Source organism: Mus pahari, chromosome 2 (assembly GCF_900095145.1).
Source record: "Mus pahari chromosome 2, PAHARI_EIJ_v1.1, whole genome shotgun sequence".
NCBI classification, from domain to species: domain Eukaryota; kingdom Metazoa; phylum Chordata; class Mammalia; order Rodentia; family Muridae; genus Mus; species Mus pahari.
The window spans coordinates 108,143,846-108,153,641 of NC_034591.1; the positions used below are offsets into that span (position 1 = coordinate 108,143,846).

Sequence of the window (9,796 nt, forward strand, 5' to 3'; positions counted from 1 at the left end):
CTCGCAGGCCACTCCTGGGCCAGGTGCCCAGCTAGGAAGTGGGGGATCATCCCGGTCCAAATGCATCCTGTGGTCCCAGGATAGATACGGGAAGTTTCTGCAGAGGTCCTAGTTCCTGGGGATGTAGCTGGGCAGAAAACTGAAATGCAGACTGCATAGGTCTTGTAGTATACACAAGTCCCACCCCTAGCACCCCCTAACCCCATGGGAGATTCCTGTGCACAGCATGGTATATCTAGGCTTCTTAGCAGAGATCTTAAGTTAGTTAGGTATGGGCCAGGCTGCTATAACGAAGAGGCCTATGCTTTGGTGCATTTCCAAGTGAAGGGCCAGGGCAGGTAAAGCCACCTGTGATACCCAGCAGGGCATGATCTATGTCAATCTACCCAGAAGGGAAAGGGAAGGGCAGGCTTGTCCTTCCTTGGAGCTGGTCATATCTTTCCTGCTCCTCTCCAGTGGCCCAGAGTGGCTGTGACTGTGGCAGCCGGAAATGCTGACCTTAGCCAGGCTCCTGTGCCCATCTGAACTCCCTATATGTGGATTCTCACCAAACAGTGGGGAGGGGTCTAAGTCCTGCCACAGGTAGAAAGGGTTGGGTGGGTGGAACAGATCCATAGTGAGCTGGAAAGCAGAGGGATGGGGTTGGGGTGCGGGGGATGTTCCCAGGAGGGTGAAACAGCTTCTTACACAGCTCTAGCCTTGGGGATGGGGTGTGGGTGGATGAAGGGCTAGAGACGTCCTAATCATTAACTCTGTTTCTCTGTATCCAGGTCTTGCTCATGTCAAATGCTAGTTCCTGCCCAGGTATCCCTGAGGCCTGAGATGTGTGGGCTGGTAGTGCAGCCACTCTGGGGAGGAGGCAGGGCACAGGAAGGACATGCACAGGCAGGAATTCCAGGTGCTGGTGAACCATCATCTAGAAGGCTGGAGGAGGGAGGGGGAGCCCTCAGGGGCTCCAGGTGGCTTTTTTTTCCTGCAGACTCTCCTCTCTTTGGGGATGGACAAAGCTGGGAAGGCCTTCTGCCCAGCGTTGCTTATACCTATCAGGTGGCCTGGGGATTACTAAGAATTCAGATATTCTACTCCACCCACTGGTAAACTGGATTTGGGTAGAATAGACATTTATATTGCAGATAAAGATGCAAAGTACTGAAGTATTCAGTTCATTGTCATACATGTCTGGGGTAGTGCTGCCAAGCATCTTTGTGGGACAGCAGGATTAAGAAGGGTCATATCTCACTCCCTGTGGGTGGCCTGGCCTTTTAATGTCTCTGGCCATCATCTTTGAAAGTTATTTTCATTCAGTTTCTGCTGCTGTATGAAGAAAAGTCTTCTGTAACTCAGAGCCTAAGAGAGCCCAGATTACAGGGCCAGCATCCTGGGCAGGGCCCCTGGGCTGCACCACACCATGGCTGAAAGTCTGTGAGAGGGACAGATCACATGTCGAGACGGGAAGTCAGAGGGGGTGGGGGGCAGGCAGGCTGGGTCTTTACAACAAAGTCTCACTGAGCAGGGCCTGAGAGAGACTCATTAATCCCATCTGAGGGTGGAGCCCCCATAACCTAACCATGCTCCACCAGGCCCACTTCCTGGAGATTCTATCGCTGCAACATTTTACCCTCTAGATCACCCCTCCCCAGCAAACTCGGGGACACTCAGGGCTCAAGAGCCTGAGGGCTTTCAAGGGTATTCAAGCCACAGTGTCTTTTCTGGGTTGGGGAGACAGCAGAGTCTCCACTGGAAAGCTTTGGTGGCTCTGTCCTCATCTCCCCTGCAGCTGGGGAGCCAGCAGACTGGCGCTCCTGCACTGTGGCTGTAAAGTTAACGGGAGGGCAGGAGAGACAAAGAGGCAGAGTGGGAGGGAGGATCAAAGAGCCTATTGGAGGTTGGGAGCCACATCAGCCCCCAGAGGCAGGAGGATAGCTCTAAACAGGAGTCCTGACTCCAGGATGCCTACACCAGTATGACAGCAAGATTTGGTCCCCATGGTTGCTCTTTTCTCTCCAAGTTTGAGTCCCAGGGACATTTATGACACCTCTTCTCCCACAGATGATGCAGGGTGAAGGTTTGCAGTGGATAAAGTGACAACAAACATGAAAGCAAGGGCTTAGCGGCTTAGCGTGTCCAGTTGCCACTTTCAGCATTGCCTGCACAACTCCAGTATCTCCATGGGGACACTGAAGCTGAGGCTGAAGGCCACTCAGAAAGGCTGTCCAACCTCAGAGCTGGCCTTCCCAAGCCCTTGGGTGGTGTCTTGTGCTATTACAGAGGGGCAGTGGTCATATACCAGGTATAACTGCAGACCCCTTCCATAAAGACTGTGAGCTTATCTTCCCGGTCCAGTTGGCCAGGTGATGTAGGTGAGCCCCACCCCTACCAGCTCTGGCGCCTCAGTGCCCAGGGAGGCTGTGAGATCAGCACTGGTGTGAATAACACCTCTGCCCCCTATAGCACTCTGTCTGGACCTTATCAGCCTATAACTTCCTCCAACTCTATGTCAGCCAAGCCCCGGCCCCAGATTCCTGGTGGGTGATGCATACCCTGTCTTGATAAGAGTCCTGGCAGGCTCTAGGCGAGCCACGACTCTGGCTCAAATGTCGGAGGTGGGAAACAGCCTCTATGTTATCTGGTGGAAAGACAACCAGGCCCAGGCTCCTTGTCTGCAGCCTGAGCCTGAATTTTGGCTGCTTGCCTCCCTTCTCTCCCTCAGCCAGGACTTGCAGTGGGGAAAGGGTCCATGCTTGCTGCAGTTTTGCGCTTGGCCATAGAGAGAAGGGTTTCATCTGCTCTTTATTCTCATATACTATTTACTGAACACACCCCTCTGGAACTTTGGGATTTCAGCTCAACCCCCGATGTAGGCTTTGATGCCTATTGTTTAGTTTGCCCCTGAGGAAGTAAGCCAAAACTCAGAGGGAAGGGACTTGCCCAAGGTGACTGGCCCAAGGACACACAGCTGCATGGGAAAGAAGTCTTAGCTGCTAAGTAATTCTACAAACGATCATTTATAAACCAATCTCAAAAAGGTAGCCAGGGAGAGAATGCAGCCAAGTGGCAGGATAGAAGGGCTCTGATGTGGTCTCAGAGAGGGGATAGTTTATCTCAAAACAAGGATGCACCAGCCCTCGGCTCCTGGGGGGTGAGGTGTTCTCGTAGATGTCAACAGCATACACAAATGCCCTGAGAGAGGCGCTTGTGGAAAGGGCCCACGGAGGCAGGCTGCCTCAGACTTTGCCATTCAGCTCTGCTCCCCACATCCCATCGTGGTTCCTCTACGATTCCCTGGCTCTTTCTGGGTGCAGCTACGTAACCCTGGGCAGATAACCTCCCTTCTCTGTCTTTTTGTCCGCTCTTGGCTGCCTCACACCTGTTCTGGGCCACAGCTCACTCTTGGGTCACGGCTGCTCCTAGAATGGCGGGCAGTGGCTGTAGGGGCGTCCATCTCTGGCAGGGATGGGAGGTGATTAGCAGTCTTGGATCTCAGACAGTGAAGCTCACTGTTGGTTTTCTACCATGCGCAGGCCCTGGGCCTGCTGAGAGTGGACAGTGGTGATCAGACACTAGGATACCTGCCTTGTTTGGGGGGGAGGGAGCCAAGGGCCCACTAATGATATGTTTTGAGTGTATATCTTACAGAGTGACTGCCTCTTGGGCACTGTGCTGTAGGTGACAGTGTAATCCACAGCTCCCTACCCACAGAGGTCAAGAGGATTGGCTAAGCCACATCATAGTACAGGCAACTGAATCAAAAAGAAGAAGGAAAAAGGGCAGGGGCAGGGTGATCTAGACAGTGGAGAACTGAGATGGGAGCATGCCCATGCCTAGTTTCTGCAGACCTGTCCCTGGGCAGCTTTGAGCCTGGGTACCTCTGGCCATCACAGGGTGCTGGGTCCAGAAGGAGAAGCTAAAAGCTAAAGGGTGGCGCAGTACTGAGACATCTGAGTCTCAGTATAGCCAAAGTGTGGTTGGTGAGGGGGAGTGGAAAGAGGGACTCAGAGACCCGTACAGGAGAGCGCCGGCTCCTGGGCTCCTATTTGGGCGGGTTGAGCCTTGGGTTGGGCGAAGTCTTAGCAAAATCGAGGCCCCGCCCTGAGGCGGGACCTGTGGGGCGGGGTCTCGAGGCCTGGCTTGTCCCGCTCTTCTCCAACCCTGCGCCGCGCGCCACCGGGACTCTGGATTCACCGACGGCGGGTGCACGGACAGACTGACGGCAGCGCAGCTCAACACAGAGCACCGGGTAAGTACGGAGCCTTCGGTCTCCACCCCGCGCTCCCTCTAGGTTGGTCACGTTCTTTTGATCGCTGGCTTGTCTCTCTGGCCCTCCAGACACAAGCCTCTTCCTTCAGGGTCTCCCAGGGTCACTCCCCCAACTGCCCCCCATCCCCAACGGGGAAAATTGGGCCTCTCGGTCTGGTACCACCCCACCCTCAGTCACAAACTGCCACACATGCACTCACGCTAGCAGAAGTTACTGCAAGCTCTGCAAAGCACAGGCCACCCCAACTCCCAGTCCAGAATCTCTCTTGCAGGGGCTGTGCAGTTCACTTCTCCCACATCCCTATGCATGTGAGTGCTTTCACACATACTTGCATGTTTTAGGCATCCTTCAGACATGCATATGTGTCCGTGTTAAGCACGTGTGCGTTCAACATCCATAGAAAGTTTGGTTCAATGCCGGTTGGTTCAACACTTTGCTTATCTCCATATGCTATTTCACACACATCTCCCACAGAGGCCTGTGTTGGACACAAAGGGCCCCACACTCAGGTGCACAGACAGTGTCATGGTCCCTAGCATCTGTGGTTCCCCTGCTGAGTGGGAGTCTCAGCCTAGAGAGGAGGAGGTGGCTGCTGGTGTTAGTCTTGGCTCACTCTTGGAGTGGCCTAGGGGGCCCAGGAGGGGCTGAGTCTTCAGGGGTGGGCTTGGCTCCTCACCACCTCTTGTTTCCCTGCCCCCCTCTCCTAGGCAAGGGCCCATCCTTTCTTCCTCAGCCGTCTTGAGATCGTGCCCATCTGCTTCGTGGTGATGGGCACTTGGACCAGTCAGAAGTTGGTCTGAGCCAGCAGGTGTTCTATGACAGGCCAGAGAGACAAAAAGGAATTTGTGGTGTGTGGGTGCTTGTGGCTCAGAGGATGCTGAACCTGACCCTCTCCAGGAGAGCTTGGGTGATGTGGGTGGCAGCAGAGAGCTCCCTGGGCTTGGCACTGAGTGGAGCTAGGGCATATTTGTGATGGAATGATGGGAGCTTTGAGCCTCACCTTCCAGAGGTGCCAAGTGTGTGTGTGTGTGTGTGTGTGTGTGTGTGTGTGTGCAGGACCCCCGAGAGAAAAGGCAGGATGGGAGATGTTGCCAAGGGCGGGTACCCCCTTGTCTTCCCTCCCACTCCTTCATCTCGTATGTAGAAAGCATCTGACTGGAGGCACAGACCCGCCAGCCCTGCCTGTGACTAGCTCTGCATGTTTTGCTTGGCTCTCAGTGTGCTATTATTGTTTTTAAAAATTTAATTAGCTGCCAGCATTTACTAACTGGCAGCTTTCACAGAAAAGTCCGGATTTCCGTCTTTTCTTGAAAAAAATGCAAGCTCCAGCGGTTCAGGATTCATATGCTTTTGTGGAGTGCTTCAACCAGGGCTGCTGGCTGCCTCCCTTAGGGATGGGCCAGGGGCACCTTTGGTTGCACTCTCTGCCAGGTCTTCCTTCTGGGCTCCTGTCTGGCCTTTGGAGACCTGTTCTGGTTGTGGCCTTTTAAATCCATTGCTATCTCAAGGGTGAGCCCAGGCTAGGCTCTGCCATGCCTTAAGTAAGCCTCCTACCATTCAGGATGTTGGTCACCACAAAGGTGGGAGTGTCAGGTTTACAGGGGATCCTAATGATAGGATAGACATTTTGTGCTGGTCTGTGGGCATGATGGCCTGGTGTCCCCATACGAGGAAGATCAGAGCTCCTGGTGGACCTGAGATAGACCTCGCATAGAATTTTCCTTCTTGTTATTCTGAGAGCCCCTCTGTAAAGTCACACTGGTTCTCCTGACTGGAAAAGGGAGGCTCAGAAAGCATTCAACAAGCAAAGGAGCATTTTCACACCCTGGAACAAAGCTCTCTGTCCTTCCAGCATTGAATCCCGAGAAAGGGAGACCTGGATGTCAGTGACTCTGGAGTTTCCTGAGTCTCATCCATAGCGGACACACAGTAGGTGCTCAATAAATGCTCCTGGCATGACTAAGGCAAGGAGATTGCTCCTTGGGATCATGGTGGAGCAGAACCAGGGGCTCAGGAGTGAGACTACACACAGCCTGCCCCTTTGATGTCTGATGGGAGTGACAGCCCTCTTTGCTGTGACTCCTGTGGCCCTCAAGTGGAGATCACAAAGTCGGGGTAAATCCATGGCAACACTCAGGCACGACCTCTTGGACATCTTCTGGCCTTGTGCCTTAAATTTGGAAGCTAGGCTGTGAATAATTTTTTTTTCTTATTTCTCTAGCTGGCCTTGGCAAATGAGATGCCACAGAGAGAGGGACTCAGGATACCACGCAAGCCAAGTTCATGTCCCTGCAGGCAGCTGCTTGATGGGTGGTTCAGGGTACGGTGGCCACTGTGTTATTCTAGGATGCAATTTCTGTGGTCTTCCACACTCATCTTCCGCATGTGGCTGATCATAGGTATGCTAAGCACCCCCGTGACATGTGGCTGCCTGTCCATGGCTCAGGGGACAAGAGGAGGGTGCATCCACACTGGCTTCTCCTTGGTGCTTCTTGGAGATTTCTTGCTAGGGAAGTAGTCTAGAGGTGAGGCCCTGCTCTGCTCCCAATCCCATTCCCTGGACCTCAGTCTTTTCTTCTGTGCAGCAGACTTCTGGCACTTTCCAGTGCTCATGAGCTTACAGTGAGGAGGCGGAGATGGGGATGACTGTCCAGCATTTTGTTCTGGCCAGGTACAGATGCTTATGGGAGCTGGGGGGGGTGGTGGGTGAAACAGATGCTGTGCATGTTGTTATGCAGCCAATTTTCTAATTAGAGGAGGCAGGGTGGGGTGGGGTGGGACCCAGATGGGAACGTATTGTGGAAAGAGGTATATGGCCAGGTGGACTTGGGGTGTGTGTGTGTGTGTGTGTGTGTGTGTGTGTGTCTTTGGTTGTTTTGAAATGGAGTCTTGCTATGCAGAGGGCTGGTCTAGACCTTACCCTGTAGCCTAGGCTTAGGGATGGGGTTAAGGGTCTCTTTGAGGAGGGATTTCTTTTCTTTTCTTTTCTTTTCTTTTCTTTTCTTTTCTTTTCTTTTCTTTTCTTTTCTTTTCTTTTCTTTTCTTTTGTCTTATTTTGATCATGTTTTCTTCCCTCTCCTAACTTCTCCCAGATCCCCAACACCTCCCTACTCACCCAACTTCACAAAGTCACACACACACACACACACACACAGAGAGAGAGAGAGAGAGAGAGAGAGAGAGAGAGAGAGAGAGAGAGAGAGAGAGAGAGAGAATCATACAAAAAAACCCCATGGAGTTCGTTTTCTGTTTCTCAGCTATTCTGAGGAGGGATTTCTAAACTGAGATCTGAATGACAGTGACAGCAAGTTCAAGGAGCCCAGGATGAGCTTCTTCTTGGTGCTTGTGTGGGAGAAAAAGGGAGGGGTGAAGCTTTCGTGGGAAGGGGACAGTAGGGTCAGAGAAGGTGCAGGGTATACAGCAGGGAGTTTGAAATTTCCTGCAAGTTTTTAGTTTGCTTTATCTTGCTTCTTCAGACAGGATCCGGCTATGTAGCTCTGGCTGGCCTCAACTCACTGTCGACCAGATTGACCTCTGACCCCTCGAGATCTCCCTTCCTCTACCTTCTTAGTGTCCCAATTAAAGGAGAGTGCCTGGAAGTTTTGAACCAGGAAGCTCCAAGCTGCAGGTCCATGTAGAGATGCTCTGGGCATGCGCAGGTTCCGGAGGCTTCATGCCTCTGCAGAATGGTACTGTGTGACCACTGAGCCCTCTTTAGATCCAGGCCTGGGGTCCGGGCAGGCCCTGTCTTGAGAAAATGCATGTGAATGGGGAGCTAGGCTTGGCAGGGGTCACTAAGCTTCCTGTGACATGAACTGGTCAAATAGAGGCCAGCATAGTCTTTTGTGGCATATTATGTAGCTGTAAAAATGTTAGGGTGTGTGCTATGTGGAAAGATCTAGAAGGTCTGCTGGAAGAAGGAAAGGAGGCACTGCCACTTGGTGTAGCCGTGCTGCCTCCTGTCAGATCACAACACACATTCACACAGGCTACATGAGCAGCGGCCACCACCCCAGAGGAAAGGTGACCTGCGCCCACCTGGGAGGGGCAGCAGAGGGGAGGCGAGACTTCCCACTGTATGCCTTGTTACAGTGTTATAGTCTCAGAACAACATGCAGGAGAGGCTGGTTGTTATTATCAGTAGCAAAGCCTATGGGTCGAGTGCATAAGGCCCTGAGAGCCACCCCTAGTGACACAGGAAAGAGACCTCCAAACATTACACAAAGCTGAAAGCCACCAGCGAGTGGGTATTCACTTGTGAAGTGTTGGGTGATGAGTGAGGGTCATCATTCACAACCCTGTGTCCGTGACCTCCATGAATAGACGTACTCCTCCCTGGCACGACCTGTGAAAGTTTCCACGGTGATTACATCCTATGGTGCCAAAGTCACGTTTTGCAAAGTCTAGCCAGTGAGCAAAAGGAAATTCCCCCTTCTTTCCCTCCCCCTTTCCTTTTGCCTCCTTTCCTGGGGTGTGCACTCCTGTTTAATCCCTGCGGGCTGTCTGGAATGGGCATTTGGCATGTGGTTGGAAGCCCACATCCTCACTTGGTCCTAGGCATGTCGCCCAGCTCAGGGAGGTGGCTCAGACCCCACTCTTGTATGGGGAGAGGCTGGTGCAGAAAAAAAAAATTCCCTTGGCCTCCTATGGAGTGCCCAACTCTGCTGCCCAGATACTCTGCTCCTTCAGGCTCATTACCTCATTCAGCTCCTGAGCCTCGGTTTCCTAACCGTGAACTGGGGACTGCAGTCCTTCTCCAGTTTTGTCAGAGAAGACGTGCCGCCCACCCTCATGCAGCAGGTCCTTCCTGAGCATCCACTGTGTGTGCAGTGTGCTTCTGAGTGCTGAGGGAAATGCAGTGACCCAGGCCACTTCTTCTGCATCACAGAGCTCAATCTGGTGGGAGACACAGATGGGAAGCAGATTAGTACACAGGTCCCTGTGAGCAGATGGGTGGGTGAGGATGCCTAGGTCAGAGACGAAAAATTAGGGACCCCCACCCTGGGTACTGCTGCCAGGAGACCGAAGGCTTGCCAAGAGCAAGTGACCAGAATCGGCTACAGGGTGGTAGCTGCCCACCCCATAACTGAAGGTAATAGAAGTGGATAGTTATGGGGGTGGGAGGGGCTGGCCACTGGAGGTGCTGCACTGCTAGGGGACTCTGATGGGTCAGGGAGAGGTCTGGTTGGAGTGCAAAACCCCCATGGTTGTGGTGGAGAGAGCAGGCTGGAGAAGCATCTGGATTATCTCCTCCCCCTCATCAGGTTATCTCCTACCCTCTGCTGCAGTTGTAGCCAGGGTGGCTCTGCATACTGATGGGGTAAATGGAGACTGTGGGATGAGGGCCTCAATGGGAGCAGTGAAAACTTGTTGGCCACACTTAGGGATGGTTGAGAGTCTAGTGGGCACATGGCCAGGGAGGTGCTTGCTGGAGTTGGGGGCTCGTTTGTTAGCTCTCCTAGTTTCCATGCTAAAGCAGGCACACCAAGGGAGGAAGACAAGATTGTGTGTGTGTGTGTGTGTGTGTGTGTGTGTGTG

The 9,796-nt window shown here is 53.0% G+C and overlaps 1 protein-coding gene across 3 annotated transcripts in view; it reads left to right on the forward strand.

Moving 5' to 3' along the window:
• The first annotated feature begins 3,780 nt into the window (after nt 1-3,780).
• Nucleotides 3,781-9,796, forward strand: part of Fbln2 (fibulin 2) — a 57,633-nt gene continuing 51,617 nt past the window's right edge. The window contains exon 1 of one of the 3 annotated variants that reach the window (XM_021190552.1): nt 3,781-4,237. The gene's annotated coding sequence lies outside the window, so the exon portion shown is untranslated. Of the gene's footprint in view, nt 4,238-6,911; nt 6,930-9,796 lie in introns of those variants that run through there. The other 2 variants (XM_029535393.1, XM_029535394.1) reach the window with 2 other exon arrangements.